The 20,417-nt window shown below is 39.7% G+C and overlaps 1 protein-coding gene across 48 annotated transcripts in view; it reads right to left on the bottom strand.

Annotated features, from left to right (window-relative positions):
- The window catches only part of ZBTB20 (zinc finger and BTB domain containing 20), a 746,442-nt gene that overhangs the window by 222,991 nt on the left and 503,034 nt on the right, over nucleotides 1-20,417 (bottom strand). For 25 of the 48 annotated variants that reach the window (XM_008523314.2, XM_070581909.1, XM_008523274.2 and 22 more), the window contains one exon: nucleotides 327-426. The exons of the other annotated variants lie outside the window; for them this stretch is intronic. The gene's annotated coding sequence lies outside the window, so the exon portion shown is untranslated. The remainder of the gene's footprint in view (nucleotides 1-326; nucleotides 427-20,417) is intronic. 48 annotated transcript variants of the gene reach the window in all.

The following is a 20,417-nucleotide window of genomic DNA, read 5'->3' as shown; positions in this document are numbered from 1 at the left end:
CAATATTCTAGGAATCAGTAAGCACTTCGGAGCCACACGTGCTCACAAAGTGATCATTTTGTTGAATCAAAAGCAAAACTTTCGCTTCACTTCTTGACTACATGTAGAATCTAGGCTTTCTTAAGCGAGTGACCAGCAGCATATATTGTTGCTATGATGCTACCAGTGCACAAAGGTCATCCATTCATTTAGGTTTCTCAACTGACGAAGTGGGGAACGCATTGCCAAGGACTTTTCTGACGTGGATCAATAGGTGGTTTGGCATCAATATGGCTATTTGTTCGTAGGTTTCACCTCTGGTTTCAGAAAAGAAAAAGAGACGATACCTTTTCAATGCTGTATTTCAAGTCGACCATATGGAAAGCAAGGTTTTATTCCAGCCAATTCTCTTTCTCTCAAAACGTGGAGGAAAAGTGCCAGCCACTGCTACTCTCGCCACCAGCCACGGTACAGATGTTTGGAAAACGCAAAAACAGAGAAATGAAACAAAAAGAAAACCCTCAAAAATAAGTTTTGCATAAATGAAAAACAGAGTATATAATTATCAGAGCTGCAAAAAGGTCAACACATTTATTTTTCTCCTCATGTTAAACGAAAAGAACCCAAACAAATAAAAACATTGATGTTTTGACTTAATCGGTATTTTGTTGAAACTGACAATTACAAGGACCAACTCAAACATGGTTAAAAGTGGGAATAAAAACCAGACTTCTTTTAATCTGATAAAAGATTTTCTATCTCCAAGAATGTTAGAATATGACCTACTTAAATGAATACTTATTAAAGGAGCAGACCTGTTAAAAAAATATATGTTTTCAGTTGCCAAAATGGGAATGGAAAAAGTGTTTCTTTGAAATCTTGTAAGAGAAAAAAGTTAATTGAAATTATAATCGTTCCTTACAGGGGGCCGGCCCCATGGCTGAGTGGTTAAGTTTGCACACTTTGCTTCAGCAGCCCAGGGTTCACTGGTTTGGATCCTGGGCCTGGACCTGGACCTACACACTACTCATTAAGCCATGATGTGGCAGCGTCCCACATGGAGGAACTAGAACGACTTGCAACAAGGATGCACAACTATATACTGGGGGGTTTGGGGGAGAAAAAAAAAAAGAGGAATATTGGCAACAGATGTTAGCTCAGGCCAATCTTCCTCACCAAAAAAAAAAAAAAAAAAGAAACAGTTCCTTACACAACTCAAATAAAATATAGCTTAGGAAGAAATGTCTCCGAACTGTTGAAATGTCCACCCCTAAGTTGGCTTAGCTAGTACATAGTTCCAGTTATTCCAAAAGCAAATGCCTTATTAGATTTAAGCACATCAATGTAAATTATTCAAATGAGACTGTCTTTGTTTAAAAAAAAATTAAAAAACATAATGGAATTTTTGAAGGAGTATTGCTTAAATTGAAAGTCAGACCTCGACTTAGGCCCAGCTCTGCCACAATCCTGGTGTATGTTCATATTATTAAACATCTTTGGCCTCAGTGTCCATCTGCCTAAAGTTCGAGTGTGATACAAAGTCACAGCCCTGTCATCAAGCCTCTTTCCAGCCCTAAAATTCTACGAATCTAATGCAATTACTCCAGCAGAAGAATTTTTCTTTTCTTCCGTCCTTTCTTGCTTTTTTAAAATAAACAATCAAGTAAGTAAGTAAACATAAATATATATTTTTAAATTTAAATGTTTTATTTCATCATCAACTGATGTGGAAAATGCTTCACTTTCTGGATGAATATATACATACATCTCAGCACAGGATGAGCGAGAGTTAGCAGTGGCACCAAACATTTACTTTACAGCTGTTAGAGCTTACCTCTCAATCCTGACCTCTAAGATAGAAAGCACAGCCTGTATGTAAGTCTGTTCCACTTGCTACTGATAATCAAAATCCTGTCCTAACCCACACAGTAACCCCATAGGCAGACGCTGTCTCATACACACTTCATCTCCTGTATTTACTCTTCAAGGGAGTAAATATACATTAAAAACACACACCCTAGCCTAATCAGCCACCCCTCTGAATAGGAAGTGAGAACCATTTTTTTGTTGCCATTATCTATTCCCCAATGTGTATTTAAACAGAGAGTTTTTATCTTTTTCCTGAATCAAAAATAGCATATCATTTCTTTGCCATTTAAGTTCTATTAAGAAACACAAAATCATTACAGAAATCCTATTAGGAACTTTAAAAAGAAAGAAAAAGTCACGAAAACGCCATTTAAAATTCAAATTGTTCGTTTACATGTTTGCAGTGTCCCCTGAAACCTTCCCTTCCTTTTCCAGGGACAAGATCCTTAACTGTCCTGTGGAGCACAGGACCGGCTCCTCACGCCCTGCCCACCTGGCTTCTGAGCAAACACAGCCCAGGTATAGATTACAGCTTGAGATACTTGGGATGGGAGTAAAGCATTTCATCTGGGAGACAGTACTGTGGTCGATTTGCCAAATCTAAAAGAAAGTTAAGCCCCATCACTACGATGGCAAGAAATTCGGGTTCTCAAGGCTGAACAATGATAATCATTTTTACATAAGACTTTAAAGAAATGAAAGCGCCTGGGGCACCAGCCAGAAAATAAGTCTCAGAATGCAAGTTTTTCATGTCAACATTTGAACCAGATAAGACAGTATCAATGTACCCTTCACGAAGGGTCTTAGAAGAATACAGGGCACCTGACACCATGGTGAAAAAGGGAAGCTCAGCCTTATGAAAAGGCCAGTCTTAGGGCTAGCGCTCCATTGTTCCAAGTGCTGATATGCCAAAGGCACCGGCAGAGGCAGAGCACGCAGAGCAACAGGCGAGGCTCCTGTTACAGGCTCCAGCTTGGGTCTGTATGCTGATAAGCCCAGGATCACCAGCCTGCACACTCAGGGAACACCACGAGTCGGTCCCCCAGGGGAGGAGGGCTCCTCAAACAGAAAGGCAAGAGGCGGCAGTTGCACAGTGTATGAGCACTCTCTGCTGGTAGCTGAGGTTGGAGATTCGCCGGTGGGGTCCCCTAGAAGGGGCTTTCGAAGGTTTCTGTGAGGAGGCTAATGGACATACATCACTTTTCAAGGGGGGACGAGCAGGGTTCTCATCAGATTTAGATAGTTCCAGATGTTCTGCTGAATGAGAAGGAGTTTAAGAGAGGCTACTGATAGGAGGAACTCCAAGAACTGGTAAAAACTTTGTAAAGCTGGTGGACAGTTTTCAATAACTTTTCTAGTTATTAACATTTTATAAAGTATATACAGGCCTGTGTATGCACACGTGAGTGTGGGGTGGAGGGAAGCAGAAGGAAATGAATTTCTGTGCAGCTCTCTTCATCTCAGCAAAGGAATCCTTGGGACAGTCCAACGTGATTGCAACATTTATGTTTCACCAGAAAAGCCCATCTGTAACTCTGATGGAACTGCCTGACACATCCACTAGACCACCGCATCTAAGTCCTAGACTAGTGGTCTTTGTTTATCTGTAGAGGCCTGGGGCAACCAAACTGGTATCTTCCCAGTGCTCTGCTCTGTTAGGGTTCTTCTCTATAATAAGATGAAGGTCAAAATGGCAGCCTGCTAAAAGCAGCAGTATTTCAGTAGCAGGAATAACTCGCTTGTCATCAACTTGCTAATGCAATAGTCAAACATTTCTTTGACATGTACAGTATCAGCTAACTTCAGCAGATAAAGGGTCTAGAAGAGGAAGATGCTGCAGATGCTTTAGCTCGGAGGAAGGCTTAGCAGAGCCAAAACGTCAGCAGGGCCTGTTTGTTCCATACTTTCCATCGGGCTCTGTGAAAGAAATGTTAGATTACTGCAATGACAAGTTTGTGACAAGCAAGTCATTTGTGCAACTGGTGCGCTCCTGTTTTTATCTGTTTACCATTCAGACTTGTGAATGCCATTTCAAGCACTTACAGGATTTCTGGCTCCCATTAAGGGGAAATGGTTCCTCCATGTTTAGAATTTTCTGCCTCAAAGAGAATTACTAAGCAATTATTTATCCCTGTGGTCACAATGTCACACAAAAGCACTCTTGAGTTGTTTAGTTGGACTCTGAGTCATGAAATGGAGTCCTGGGGACGGGATAGCTTGGAGCATCAGAAATTTCTTGTCTAGTTTATTGGAATGACTACAAAGAAAGTCTGTGAGAGTCAATAAAATTGTGGCCAGCTTGAAATACCTTGCTCTTTTGCTCTGGGATCATATATCAAGGCCATATGCTTCAAGTCACATAAACTCACTGGTAATGAGTAGGTCCTGAGAAGCCAAGCCTGACTATGTCACAGACACTGACATGTGCTCTAACACATGATAGTTTTGGTGACAAGGACCGTTCTAACTTTTGAGAAGGGAATTTGCGCAGCCTTCTCCCTCGTTCTGTGGGTAACCAGAGGGCCAATCCAAACCCAGAAAACATTTTAAGCTTGTGGTAAAAAGTAATATCATAATCTAAAATTAATACTTAGGATCATCCCCTTTAGGCTGACTTTTTCATAGCAAATGGAGACCCTGGCAGATTTCAGATCCAGAGTTCGAGATTGTCTCATTAGATACTTCATCTGAGATCACTGAGTGACTACTGGTGAGTCATTTTAACCTCCTGGGAGGAGGGTATGCAATAACAATACCTGTTCCCGCTCACCTGACGTGAATGGTCTCAGACTCAGCATTATAAAAGATGAAGAGTGCCTTCAGAACTCAAGAACAGGAACAGTACTTCCTAAAAGTTACGTATTCTTTTCATGACTTAACATTTGTCCATTGTTGGTACTGAATTTATAAATAATCCTAGGTGTACCTCTTAAAGATCATAGAAGCATGAAGTTTTGAAGTGGGGAGACAGACTTTCACAGTATCTGGGGAAGCAGGTCAAAGCTGGAACAGAGATGGAATGTCAAGGACCAGACAGAGAGTAATGAAGTCAAATGAGGCAGAGCTTAGTATGGGTGACTAGAGAACAGAAAAATGGGTAATAGTCCTTGCTGAATAAAAATTTTATTGTTAATAATCATTTGCCAGACACTACATGTGTTACACAACTTACATGTGTAATAAAATCTTTACAACAGCTCTATGGTATATGTATTATCAATTTTTTTTTCAGATGTGGAAACTAAAACTGAGAGAAATTTAAAGACTTAACCATAAATCTACAAGTAGCAGAGATTTGAGACTAGTTTTCCCTTACTCCAAAACCCTCATACTCTTAACCACTGAAGAACTAAACGTCACTTCCACTGCCTCCAGGAGACTTGTCTCTCTAGTTTACTGGAAAACATTTTAATGTGTAAATGTAGATATTTGAGGATTTGATATAAAAAGGCCAGTGAGCCTATTCTGGCTTTAGCTGTGTTGCCATCCTTCTCAGGCCTCTGGGAAAGCTGCGCTTCATCAAGATGTCATTCCTTTTGCCCAGCCCGACCTCTGGGAAGAGGTGAAAGGGATTCTAGCCTGATCACATTTGTCTGTGCTGTGAATACAGGGTGTTTGACCGCATCTCCTCGCGTCCATGCCAACTCCTTTCTCTCTTTTCATATGTATAGGCTTTGGCTCCCCCTAATCTCTGCTCCCATGTCACCTCCAGGGAGCCTCCTTTGTCACTTGCCTGCCATTCTTTTGTGGTGGGGGAAGGGACGGACATCTTTCCTACCATGACAAGGATCACCGAAACAGTCTAAACTTCAAACTTGGCACAGACTGTATACTCTGTTCAGCCTTCTGCCCTTTTTCTCTTTAATGATAGCTGTGCCACGGGTCCCATTTGTTCGTGACTCAGAGCTATGCAAATCAAACTGGTATGCACGACTTCACAGCTACTCTATCTTCAAATGAATCTGTGTCCAAGAGGTGAGAACCTCTGAGTGAGGCATGTCTTCTGACTGTGACGCGTCTGGTGGCTGCTTTCCTTGCGTGGGTGGCAAAGAATAAGCTCAGAGAGATCTGCATTGATGTTCCCTGGTCTGTTTTTACTGTGTGTACAGAGTGGATCACAAGAGGGTTTAGCTCACACAAACCAGTTTTTTTTTCATGATGTTTCTACATTTTTTTACTTCTAGAGGTTGGTTTCCCCAAGCACAGGATTCTTACTTAAAAGCTACTCAAAAAGACACTGTGCATGACGTAGAATCGTAAGATCACAGGGCCATGTGCAAAGAACCTTAAATGACCTGGGGTCAGAGTCTTGATCTGGTGTCGGAGTTCGCCGGTCGTGAGCATTCAGTCTCTGCTGCACACCACCAGGGGCATCGGGCTCCCAACCTCACAGGCAACCTGATGCCGCTTTAGGACCCTGTATTTGTACACAACGTTCTTCCTCATGTTGAACCTTAACTTTTCTTTCCAAAATCCCCCCTATTGCTTCTAATTCTTTCTCATCTCACCTTTCAATCCTGAGAGCTTCAGGGAATTAACAGTTTAATGGATCATTTAACGACAACCCTTGTGCAGACCACACGCCAACGAGGGGTTTAGACTGTCCCGCCTTGTCCCTCTCCCCTTACCCCACATAAGTTAAATTTCCACTCTACCCCTCCAACAACCCTGGGAGACATGAAAGTCAGTCGGTCTACCCAGTTCTTCATTTTCATTTAGATGCAGACGACACATGTGGCAAAGCATTCTTAATCTCTTTGATTTTCTGTCCTCTTCTGCGGAAAATCTTGCTAGACAACCTCAGGCAGATTTGACTGCTATAGCTGTTTATAGGGTGATCATATAATTTATCGTCCAAACAGGTACACTTTTGAGGGTGAAAGTACTACGAATAATTATCCCAAGATCACAGGCATAAACCAGAACTGTTGCAGGCAAACCTATACAGTACTTCGCACAGAGAGAGAGAGAACTCTCTCTCTGCACCGTAGTTATCTGTTTCCAGGTCTGCTTCTCCCACTAGTCTGTGAACACTCTTTAGTGACAGAAACTTATTTACCTGCGTACCTCCAGTTCCAAAAGAGTACTTGGAAAGTAAGAAGAGCTTGTAGATATTTTTTTTTTTCAAATTGAAGATGTCTTTTTCCCTAATTGCCTCCTATGGAGCTCTCCCCTTATTTTATAGCAAATATCACCAACATATATTGGCTTCATACTTTCAGAGACGAATCAACAATCCTTCACTTAGTGCCATAGGAGGGGAATGGTTTGGGTTTAGTGGTTTAGTGGTAAAGGGTTTGACTTAGAATACTGACAGCAACAAGCAGAGAGGGAAATGTGTGTTTTCCACTAAAAGTTTACTGCACTTTTTTACAGACCACTGAACAATATGCTCTAATTTCTTTGTTTATAAGTAAATTTTTTCAGCAGCTGTACCCACAATTTCAAGTTTGTAGTTAATTATTATCAGAAGTCATGGTAACATAGTGTGATGGTTACATATGGGGTCATATGTAACATAAGGTAATATAATGTGATTCCTCAGAATTCTCCACTAAAGCATTGGTGGCACTTCTCTTGCTCTCATCTTGGCCAAGCACATTCAGATGTCCTGGTGACTTTCAGCAGCTTCTGATTAACAATGATTTTAAAAAAGAGAAATGAGAGAAATTCCCGAAAAACATGAACCACCTAAAAAAGTCATTCTTTCCCTTGTCCCTGACACATTTTAGCTCATTCCATGGTCTAAGATGTGAGTCTATCCTGTTTAAGCTAAAGAGCTTCATAGAAGACAATCCTATAACCTCTCTTTCAGTGTTTAGAAGCCTCTCTCTCAAGCCTCATTACCAAACCTAAAGATTTTCTGTTGCAGCATAAGCATATTTCATCACTATGGGGCCTCAGTGAAGAGAGAAAGTCTCATTTCTTACTTCCCATAACTTGTTTAAAAAATGGTATTAGCTCAGTATCTTAACATTTTTTTTTTCAAGATGAAAAAAACCTCAATGTTTTTGACTTTGCCTTAAAGAACTTTTTTCTCAAAATGTTAAATTTAAATTTTATAGGAAGGGTTTTATAACTCTTTCTCTCCAAGATGCTCATATCCAATTTTAGTTGAATTCAGAACAAGCACAATTAAGTGTCTGATCTCTGCTCAGAAGAAATAGTAGAAATGTCTATATTCTGCATGCTTCTTATATATTCCACTATTACAGCTATTTTTAAATTTCAGTTTTATGTTTCACACTCTTGATTAACCTTCTATGCTCTACTTCTAGATGTTATTTTGCCTACAGAACTAGTCCTTCTTTATTTGCAGTCCATCGATGACACTTACCAAACCATCATGGGTAATGGAAAACACAAGACTTGCAAGAAGATTCAAAAGAAACAAAAATATATGTCTTCCCTTGCAGATTCTTAACTTTATGGAGAAAGAAGGCAATCCCACATAAAAGAAGCAATGTCAGTATGCATGTTCAGGTGTGTAGTGTTAGTTTAGCAGTTATTAGCAAATGCAAGTTAATACAGCTACGGATACGAAACTTTATACATAAGTGACGAAGGAGTAGTGGGATTAACTTCCACTTGTGAGGTTTGCTTTCCTACTGAAAAATACTAACATTGACTTTCGTTTAACTACATTTTTAAAATTTTCTGTTTTACTGAGTGTTCCTTTCAAATGACTGTCCTCTCTTGGACGTGGTCGGTTACACCCTGTCTCAAGTTGTTGTTATTTGGACATTGTACATAAAAGCACTGTACTTTGAAAGCAGCATCCCCTGTCCTCAACATCTAAAGTAGTGATTTACAACTGTTCAGAATCTCTGGAGTCCTGTTTTTTTTTTTTTTCTTTTCCCGAGGAAGATTAGCCCTGACCTAATATCTGCCAATCCTCCTCTTTTTGCTGAGGAAGGCTGGCCCTGAGCTAACATCCGTGCCCATCTTCCTCTACTTTATATGTGGGACGCCTGCCACAGCATGGCCTGCCAAGCAGTGCCATGTCTGCACCCGAGATCCAAACCAGCGAACCCTGGGCCGCCAAAGCGGAACGTGCAAACTTAACCGCTGTGCCACCGGGCCGGCCCCTGGTGTCCTGTTGTTAATGTGATTTTGCATCACTCTTCCCTGCCTACTCCTTCTTAAAATAAAATTTTAAATTGAAATTGATTTTGTTTTGAGATTTTGAAATGCTGCTACCAACAGGTTAGAATACACTGGATTTGTTAATATTGGAAAACGTGTCTAGATAATTAAAGTAATCAAAAACTAGAATCCAGGATGGACCCCAATGGTATCTCATTTCTACATTTCTCCATATTGACTCTGCTCCTCTAATAATTGTCTCCTGAGAATTCTGAAGTGCTTGGCAACAAATAAATAGGTTGGAAATCTTTTTTTTTGTTTTTTGATCATTTGAGAGAAAATTAAAAGCTCTGCTGATTCAGTGGAGTCCGATCATAACTCCAGCTTAGTCTTAGTTCACCAGAGCTCTCATTGGGCCAAGAAAGAAGATAAAGTATTGGCACGGCATCGTGTTAGTTATTACCTAGTGTCCTAGTATCATCCAAGGATTGCCAAATCAGTTTTACTGGGCCTTTCCCGGGATATTTCATGGCAGCAGGTTAGAGTTCCATGTCTATAATTTGTAGATAGAAGTATTAAAATGGACGTATTCAGGGGCAGTTTCCCCAATACTGACTTTTACCTTTTTTCAAATTGAGGATGTCTTAACACTGAGTCTCATTTTGGCAGAGAAGAGACAATGAAGATGAGTGTGAAAGCAGCACCGCCCACAAACTGGTGAGCTGAGCCAGAGCATGGCCGCAGCCTCCCGGCGCTCAGTCACAGAGCACCACTCATGAAGAGTCTGCATTTCTCTACTGAGCTTATTTTTAAATTGCACTGAATACAAACATAATGTTGTTAATAAGCAGCTCATTTATTAAATTTATGGAGAACTTTCCTCTAAAATACTTAGTTCAATCTATTCTTTTGTCCAATCTACTCTTTATTTTTGACCAGGCTATTGTTTTTATGGAATTTTATTCTATAAATATCTGTATTATACATTTTCTATCTGCCTAATCTATTCTTATACCTACTCAAACCATTCTACTCCCAGCATATAATTCCAAGAGATTCACATATATAACTCAACATTCATTGCTTCTGGGCACATAAGTGGTCACTGGGCCCACGAGTGCTAGTTAAGCAGGTAGTTTCCAGGCTACTCTTAAATGAGTAGAAACTGAAAAGTAGTGCTTCATAATTACTGGGGAAAAGGGGACTTTGATTATGGAGAAGGGTGTAGTTATTTCAAACGCGCATTTCTTCAAAAAGAACAAAGGTAATGGCCCCTATTCTGGTGTGTGTACCTCATAAATTCAGTTTCAGCTTTCTTTTTAAAAAAGTAGATCTTGAGGTGAGTACTAAAAAGTCCTCCTTTTGTAGTAATAGCACCTTTTACATGGGGTCCTTTTGAGTTAAAAGTTGGCAAGTGGACTTTTTAGGAAGGCAGAGGTAGTAATCATTATAAAATCATTCAATCATTCATAAACTAAAAATAAGAATGACAGTTTATTGGCCAAAATGTAGAGGGGGACAAATTTCTGAATAAAGGTGTCTCTGTGACTAGGACATAACAGAACTGGAACTAGATGGCCCATTTGCCACTTGTGCCTTTTGGGATGGGGGTGTGGGTTTCTGGGTGGTTTCCATCACTGAGGCATCACAGAGGCATCAACAAAACTCATCTCCATAATAATAGCAGATTGCCGGGAGCCGCCCACCAGTCCTCTAAACCTCTACCCAAGGACACGGTCCGGGAGAGAGATGAGGGAACACATGGCGGACCCTCAGAAGATGGCGATCGGCCGCTCCTGATCCTACCCATGCTACTAATCTTAGCAATATTGCTCCTGCTGTTCTTTTTCTGTACATGGGGTTATTTTGGGGAAAATCTCTCCAAGCAGGGGAAAGAAGCTGATGTAACCTGGCCTTCTAGGGAAGGTTTAGGGAACAGCAGCCTGAAGGGAAAAAACGTTCTGACCCCTCCTGGAAAGGCGGAAAAGGAGCTTGGACAGCCCTCAAGGAGGAAGCCTTCTAATAATCAGCCTCAAAGGAGAACATTCCCTCCTCAGGTCCTTCTAGGAGGTAGAGATTATCCTAGGCCTGTTAGGACAGGAGGTAAATGGTGGCACCCACCCAGGAGCAGAGGCATGCAAAAACTACCCCTTCCTAAGGCAACTCATGATCCTGATAAAGTTGCAGAAAAATACCGTAATATATTGACATAGAGGAACTGGGATTATGATGAGGATTGGGAACCCTATAAAATAGTTAATGGTAAAAGAGAAACCCCAAGCACTGTGCCTGTGTGGCTTTCGATCAGATGGAGCTGGGGGCCTGTGTGTACTTGGTCCCCTTATACTTTGCAATACTTCTGCTTTTGTTATTGCAGGAATAAACACAGAGGCTTAGGGCCATTCGACCCATGGGGAACTGAGTCGAGACGTTGCACCCCGTTTTGCAATCAGTCTTAGACATCTAGACGCCTAGAGGACATATAGAAAAGGTCAATATCTATATTTAATAAAGGTTGCTTGCTTCTCATAGACATACTGTGCTAATATTATAACAAGATATGCTTATGTACCCATTTTGTTTGCCAAAATTATGTACTGAGACAATTCCATGAAATCATAAGCACGTGACCTGGACCCTATATAAGTGCTTGAATGTTTTGAATAAATCAGACCTGGAAACCTCACTTCCAGTCTCACTGCCTCTCATTCTCTGACACCGTCCATCCCTCAGGAAACTTGGACTCTGCTGGAGCTGGACACCGGCAGCAGATTTTACTTTATGTTAAGATAGACCTTTTAAATAACCCCTTCAAGTGTTTTGATTTTAAGCCATGCAGAGGGGCAGCTATTTCTTTTCTGGCTGGGGTAGGCAAGGCTGAAGAGTCAATATATGTGCTTTCCCTGCTGAGGAGAGACCAGGCATACTCCCTCAGCACTTTTGTCCTGCCGTTCTCATTTCTCTCATTTCACTCTGGGATTAGGAGACAAAATGTACACTAGAGAAGAAAGACTTGAGGAAGTTGCTAGGATTTCTAAGGAAGAAGAACCCAAATCTCGCCTGCTTTAGGCAAGAGAACATTTTAGTATTAATGAAAAGAGATGGTTAAATTCTAGCCCATCAAGTTTCAAATACAGTTCCAAGGTGTGTCTAAAGTGATCCAAAAGAAAACAAAATTCTTCCTGTCCTTAGCTATAAATTCTGCAGGCTGATTCTATGTTCTCATCTCATTCCAGTTTCTTCCTCTGCCCCAGAAAGGATTAGTGTCTAACATTAAACAAACTGTATACAATAAAGAACAGAGATGATGTATACTTATAAAATTTTGAATCCAGAGCAAGAGGAGGGTAAGTTCTTAGCCCAGCAGATGAGTCTTACTGACAGCAATAGAGACGTGTTTTTAATCCACCCATGGAAGGTGCTGAAAATGTTCTCTATTATATCTTGAGATGAATTTTTGGTTGTATAAAAATCTTGTGGTTAATGTGGCATATTGTTTTTTTTTCTCTCTTCCCTGGGACCACAAAAACAGAGCTAAGTATAGACAGAGGCAGGAGAGCATGTTTATTTCTTCCTTAGAAGCTGTGCATGTTACCATATTCTATTGTAAATGAATTAGAAAGAAAAATACCAAATCTCTTGACACAGGCCATGTTACAAATCCATGTGCACCTATGCTTTCCTTTTGCCTACTCTCTCAATCCTTGTGCTCATTTTTTCTTTTTTGAATGAGCCCTGCCCTTACATTACCAGATGATTTCTGGTGGGTGGAGCCCTTTTGACCTCCCTTTGTCCATTCATGCTGTCTGCTTCAACACAACATTTCCAAGAGGACTTCTTCCTACCAAAGATGATGACTGATTGGACTTAAAGAAAAAGGTGACTTCTGTATTATGACAAAAAACCTGGAGGCAGAATTTATAGCTGGTCAAATGAACTTTCAGCCCTACAAATGACTCATTTTATGAGACAAATAAATATGTTTATTTCCCTTTCTGAGGTAGCACTAAAGGCCCTAGACGTCCTGAGTTTGTCTTCAGTTGTATGGAAACTGCATCAATGCTGGTCACTGGGCATTTCTTTTCTCGGTCCCAACAAGAGCCACTTTAAAATCTCCTATGGTGTACAGCAGATTCCAGCAGCTCACAGGAAAGCAAGTATTAAAATGTTAGAGACCTGAATTGAAAATCCAGACTGGGAAAGATCTGTGAGTGAGAGGATGCTTGGGTGAGTTCATTCAACTAAGGAGTTATCGCTGGTGCACTGGGTCCAAGGAAGAGGTTATTAATGATTCCATCAAGGGGCATTAAGGGTTCCAGGACAGTCTCTCTGATATCTGGATACCTGGATTATTTGATCTGAGCATGACCTAAAGCTTGGCAAATCCTTCCATTCTTAACCTAGGTTGGATGCAGATCTCCAAGCTATGACTGGTATCTGGTAAGTTCTCATTTTCCCTGTTCTTTTCTTTTAAAGTTCAGATTCCTGGCGTATTGTCACTACAAGTTATGGCCAAAGTTATGGGTTGAGAGCACACAGCAGTTCAGTAACTAAGACGGTGCACTAATATTAGTCTCTCTTACAAACCTTGAAAGGCCAATGTTATTATCTGGGGCAGCTCATGGGAAAGTTGACATAATAATGGTTTAATGATTCGATTTATAAATGGGCCATTTCATTGACATAGGAGGGAGGACAACTGAGAAATGTTTGAAAAGATAAATAGTTTTTTTTTTCATAGAACAATCTTATCTCCCCAACCCACTAATATTTCTTTTTTATGTACCTAAATTTCCATCACACTAGGGGCTCATACATACACTATGGAGACTTCACCTAGAGAGTCTCAACATATTATATTTCTACCATAAAAGAGCAATAACAATTTTGGTCCAAATATAACCTAAGCAAAAAGAAACACCCAGAATATAATGAAAAAAGTGTTGCTTGTGTATTTGGCTATATACTACAAAACCCACCAAATCAAGATCGTATAATGATGCCACTTACTTCAGTTTCATAATAGTATGTTTTGTAGATTCCTATTTTTGTATATAAGGGAAAAATGACATCATATAAACAAAGCAGACAAACAGAAAGGTGCAGAGGGTGAATGCACAATGGCCATATACTGTCTACAAAGTGTTGCCAGTTGCAAAAGGATTTGACATGCTAATATCCATTCATTCGGACTCGTTACTGAGACACTAAGAGCCTGATGGCTGGCAGGCACTGCATTTAAGTGCGGTTACTGAGGCCCCCAAATATTGACAGAGTGCCAGATTCTAAGAAACTATTGATGTACACAGCCGGCCACAGCTCCAGACACCTCTCAGACAGAGTCTTTAAATGTCACAGATAAATGAATTTTCATGAAACCAGGAAAGAGAAATGAAGAGCAAGAAGAGAGAAAGAACACAGAATGAGAGGCAGGATAAGAAAAAAAGAAAGAAGGAAATCACTTCCACATCAGTCACATGAAGCATGTGGCATCTCATCTCTAAAGTGCCTTACAAAGGATATAAGCCCAAGCCTTCTGAATGCATTCTGTGGCACCAAAGCTCTCTGACTCCTTCAGTCATCTCATTGTGTATTTAAAAAGTTAAGGCAGAAACATGTTCTAGAATAGCTTCAATGAACCATTTCTGAACAAAATATGGTTTAAATATAAATATTGCAAAACTCAATCTTAAAAAGAAATTTGTAATAAAATAAATGAAGGGAACAAATAAACAGGAGAGGCACAAATAAACATGAGAAATTCTCCTAAGCAGTCCTCCATGTATATTAGAGGTTAAAAGTCAAGGTGCCACAAAATCCATTTTTCACCAAGGCACAGATATGTCCTATGACAGTTTCCTTCCAGAGTCCCACTGAAAGTGGTGACATCTAGTGGGTTCATAACGAGATATTGAGGAATACTTTCCTCCTTCACATCTCTCTCCCTGCCTTTCCACAGAAAACACCTGCCAGGGAAGTACATGGGGTAAGTCAGTTACTTGACACGTGATAACAGAAACGAGCCATGGTCATAAGTAGAACAACCAAGCATTCCTTAGAAATCATATGTAACTCAATATATTTTAAATGTGAATGAAGCCTTTTCACTTTGAAAGTCTTCCATCTGCTGAGGGCACCTTCTCTTGACCTTGATGCACTGTGTCATTAAAAGCGACCACATTTTCAAGGATGGAATATGGCTTGCTTGTGCATTTACTTTTCTGTAGAGTTGTGCCACTCCACATTTTACAGAAGGCAATCATGCCAATGCCCACAAACAAAATCCATCCTCCTATTCAATAGCACATGGGTAAATTTTTTTTTTAACCTGCAGCAATATGGTTTTGAAAAGCCTCAATTGCCTTTTCACTAGCATCACAGTAAGTCTTGGTATAAATTATTCTTCTGCTTCTGCCTTTCTCTGTCTTGGGAACCCGGGACGTTAGCAGGTTCTTGGAAAATAAAGTCCTATAGCTCAAATATTCAAAAGGGGTTTTGTTTTTGCATCAACTTTTCAAAGATTTCTTAGTACTTTTCTTTTTTATGTTAGGAGATAAACTGAAAGGATTTAGACTTCCTGCCATGGGAAAAATAATTATTTTCTCTGTTTTTAAAGGCTTCTATTTTGAAGACAAAATCAGTTTTAACTCAAATGGAAATTGCAGTAAAATCTCAGACACTGTAATCAGTGACTGCATTAAAACTCTCAAGAAGTATGCCAACTTCCATGTGAGGCCACAACGCAGCCAGGATCACAAAGAGACATTATCCATTTTGCCTGTGGCCCATGGCCATTCTGACATTTTATACCATAAAATTTTTATACTGTAAAATTGTAGATCAAGGCAGTTGTCTCTAATATGTTACACACAAATACACACACACACACACACACACACACATACACACACTGATTTTTCTCCTGTGGCCGTATAATAAGCAGAGGGGTTTTGGTTTAATCTAGACTAAGGTCTAGCAAACACATTAAAAAAAACCAGTATCAAATTTTTTTTGATTATAAGAGTAACAGTGTTCACCAAATATTCAGTGACTGGTTAAACAACTGTGGTACACCCCTACAAGGAATACTGTGAAGTTGCTAAAAAGAATAAGGTAGACTTATATGCCATTTGACAAGACATGAGACATATATGGTACAATCCTTCTTGTGTGAATAAAATGAGGACATATATGTATATACACTGGATTTACATAAACATATTTTTTTCTGGAGGATATACAAGACACTTTTGATTGGAGAGATGAGGGGAATTTTACTTTTTTTGTTTTTGTTTCCGTGAGGAAGATTGGCCCTAAGCTAACATCCATTGCCTATCTTCCCCTTTGCTTGAGGAAGGTTGTCCCTGAGTTAACATCTGCACCAGTCTTCTTCTATTTTGTGTGTGGGACGCTGCCACAGCATGGCTTGATGAGTGGTGTGTAAGTCCGCCCCTGGGTTCTGAACCTGTGAACCCTGGGCCACCAAAGCAAAGTGTGCAAACTTAACCACTATGCCATCAGGTTTGCTGGGGAATTTTACTTTTAATTATATATTTTTCTATTCTGTTTGAATTTTCCAATTATATGCTTAATAAATAACACCAATAAGGGTATCTGAGTGGCAAGGTTATGAGGAATTTTGTTCTTTATTTTCCTCTGTAATAAAAAAAATATGATATTTTAAAAGAAAATGTCTCTAAAATAAATTATGTCAAAGTAACTCAAAGTTAGTGATAAGAAATTTGAAAGCACTAAAAAATCGTAAAAAAAAAATCCTTGCAATACCCTGGCCCAACAATACCCACTGTTGAATTCTTGGTGGGTTGTGTTCAGTTTACAAAGTCTCTTTTCCTCTCTGCTTTGGGAGTAAGAAAGATCCTCTTCATTCCTTTAGGCAGAGGGACCCGAAACAGCTCTATGAGCTGTTCTTCCATACCCCTTCCTGGACACCCTCCACCACCACACTGTTTTTGATTGCTAGGACATTGTTGGAGCAGCATAGGCTACAGTGACACTTCTCAAAATTGCACAGGTCTTCCTTCTGGTACTGCTCCTTGAAAAGCATGATCCTTGTGTCACCTTATAAGAATACATAGCATCTGGTGGTGGAGATCTCACGATCTCCACGAAGGTGGAGTGGAGCTGGAGCAGTTGGAATAGAATTGCAGCAGAGCATGGAATTGGAGCAGAGACGCCCTCATGATGCCCCACAAATTATTATAGTGTTTGCACTGAAATAGTTTCTGGAGGACTCAGAAATGTTCTGTTCTTCTGAACACATAGAGATGCTTCCCTGCAAGGTACTGGGCCTTGAACTTCTTCAAAAGATAAGGAAATTGAAGGAAGAACACAGAGAGGTGAAATACTGGTGTTATTTCTTAGGCAATTGACCTACAAAACATTTTAATACTTTATTTGTTGAGGATCATCTTCTGAAGAAGGGTATTAACCCTCTCTTTCATGCTAACACCTGGCTGTTAATGCTTATATTTTAAGTATTTATCCTCCTTTCAACAAATTTAAGAATTTTCCCACTTTGTTGCTGCTGTTATTGAAAATAAGATAATAATGATAATCATTATGTTTATTATGGCTTACTCTCATTGATTGGTTCCTATGGGTTGGGCAGTTTATTTACACTATTTTCACTTAATTTTCAACATAACTCTGCTGTTGTTGTTACTATTATTATTTCTATTTTATAGATGAGAAAACATAGACTTGGAAATGTCAAAAACTTGCCAAATGTCACAAATCTATGAAGAGGCAGATGAAGACTTGAATCTACTTCAGGCTGATTCTGAAGCTCCCTTAAGATCACTTTCCAGATTAGGTTTATATGACTCCTTCCTCAGAGGTTCAAGCCATGCCCAGAGCTTTCTTATCTTTCTATTCCTACATGTGTGTTTGTGTGCACATGTGTGCGCGAGAGAAAGAGAAGAACTCCAAATAAAATGTTATGAAATTTCTCTAGGACTCCATTTTCCTCACCTCTGAAATGGATAGCACCTACCTCTGCGGTTTATTGTGAGGACCAAATGAGATAATATAAGTGAAAGCACTGAGTACACCTAAAATAAAACATTATCATTACTGCTATACAAGTTTCCCTCCTTTGCATAATGGATGTGTTCTAGAGAAGGTGATTATGAAAATGTATAGGCTTAACTTCTATTATCAAATCACAGAGCAATTACATTATAAAATCACAGATAAAAAATTCCTAACAGATTGAGATGAAGACTTGCCGTAAGGCAGGGGTTCAGGGGGAGGTTGGGCCTGTCAGTGTGATACTGGGAGCAGTCTGCGTGTTGGCAGAACTTTCTGTATCCTCTTATCTCCCTCTCCTCAGCCTCCTTGGTCCGGTAATTCCTGAATCTATTCCAGCAGTTTCCAGAGATGATTTCCTTCTTTTCCTTTTTTCTGGTTATGAGGTCCAACGGAATTTGTATGCAACAATAATACTTCACCTGATGGCCTTATCCCACACATGATATAGAAGAGTTAGAAAATTCCTTTAATTTGCGGCTTCCAATTAGGTAAATTCATTAGTGCTCCATTTACTCTGTATGTTTGGTTGTAAGTTTCAGTCATATATATTAATAACGCTTGCATTAGTTTCATCATATTCATTATATTGAAAGGCTTCTGGGTCAGGAACCATGTCTTCTACTTTCTTGGACACCCTACACTTACTAGTAAGTCCTATAAATAAAAGTAAACTTTAAATAGTACTTACTTCACCTCCAACTCGTAACTAAACTTGACTCTGGGCTTGAAGTGCTATTTTCTCCCTCTAGTCTCATCAGATAAGAGTGTGTCATGTTACTGACTGAGGCCAAGCTACACGCTCCCACAATTCACTTCTTTCTAACCACCAGCTGCGTCTTGCTGCTTGCCTTTTCTTGAGGTACCAGCACTTATTCTTAAATGAATGCCTTATTTTTTTTTTTCTTTCAGGACATCCTTTGCTCGTGGAAAATATTCAGAAAGAATGGAATTTTAAAAATAAACCATCTGCTGCCCAGACCTTGGGAAAAGCAGTTAAGTTTGAAAACACCAGATTCAACTAATCAGAGGCACGAAAGCTTTATTAAGTGTATTAGCTTCCTTGTCTTTAGAGCTCAGGTAGGACACAAGATCCAACCTCAGCATGCTAATAGGTGTCAAGTGACAGAGGTCAGCATAGTGACCTTATGACGCAGCTTGGACAGCTCAGCTAGACATATTCTTCATAAACCCTGAAAGGAGACCTTGTTCAGCTTACCTCACACATGACCAGAGAGGCTCTTTGGTTCTAGACCAATTCAAACAAGTTGCATATATATTTTATTTAATATTTTGTCATAAGCAGACTATAGGATCTACTCAAGACTACCTTTATTTTACTGCTTTCATCTTCCCATATCTGTCCTCTAGCCTCCATTTTACCATTTATTCATTATAATAAATATCAAGTACCTTAGGAGGATGGGTAGATAGATGATTGATAAATAGGTCAATCAATGGATAAATAATAGATAGCTAGCTAGATAAAATATATGAGTCATGGGCTCAAGAAATGGCTAGGGAAGGAGATTCTAGATGGAATACCTTTAAACTAGTTACTGAAGGATAGATGGGATTTCAAAGTACAGAGAGGAAAAAGAAATCATTTCAAGCAGAATAAACCACATGAAGAAAAGGTCATCGTGCATAAGGAAAAGCAAACCATTTGGTTTGTGAAAAGGAGTAGCAAGAAATAAAATTGGTAATTTTTAGGTAAATTAGGACTAACTCACAGGGGAACTTGAGTCCCAACCAAGGAGCATCACTCTGTCAATAATCCAGGTCTGAATAAAGTTCAGTAAACAACTCACCAGCACCATAATTTCAGTAGAGAGTGTTGTAATCCACAGCCTTTGAGACTTTGGGCTCCACAGGGGAGATGCTACATTAGTGGTAGAGAAAAGGTCCTCAAATCCAACGTCTTACTAAGATTATCATGCTTCATCTATTGAGATTCATCATATCACATCATTTAAACAAGGCTCTCACCAGCTCCTAATCACATAGGCATTGGTTCTTCATTGTCAATCACAAATTCTATAGAGTTGCCTAAAGGCCAATGGTGAGTCTGTCTGAGAGGAGAGAGGTGAGTATCCTGAGCACACGGGAGATGTCTGTAGAATGGTTTGACAAAAGCTGTCATTTGACCTTGAATAGAGCCAATAAGTTCATAAATGATTGGTTACTTATACATGTCTAATTCTGATATAGAAAGTCATTTCATTGTATTTGAAACTCTGAGATATCCTTGTATATCCTTTAAGGTTTACTGCTAAATGCATAGGATTCTTTGATTCTAGTCATCACAGAAACTCCCCTTTCCCACCAATGCCTAGCCCCCTTCCTCTTTATTGCTGTCTATTGCACTTACCGACTTCCTACATGCTTTATATTTTATGTACGTATTTGCTTATTTTCTGCCTTTCTGCCATGAA

Source organism: Equus przewalskii, chromosome 18 (genome assembly GCF_037783145.1).
Source record: "Equus przewalskii isolate Varuska chromosome 18, EquPr2, whole genome shotgun sequence".
Classification (NCBI taxonomy): Eukaryota; Metazoa; Chordata; class Mammalia; order Perissodactyla; family Equidae; genus Equus; species Equus przewalskii.
This window is presented reverse-complemented; position numbering and strand designations above follow the sequence as displayed.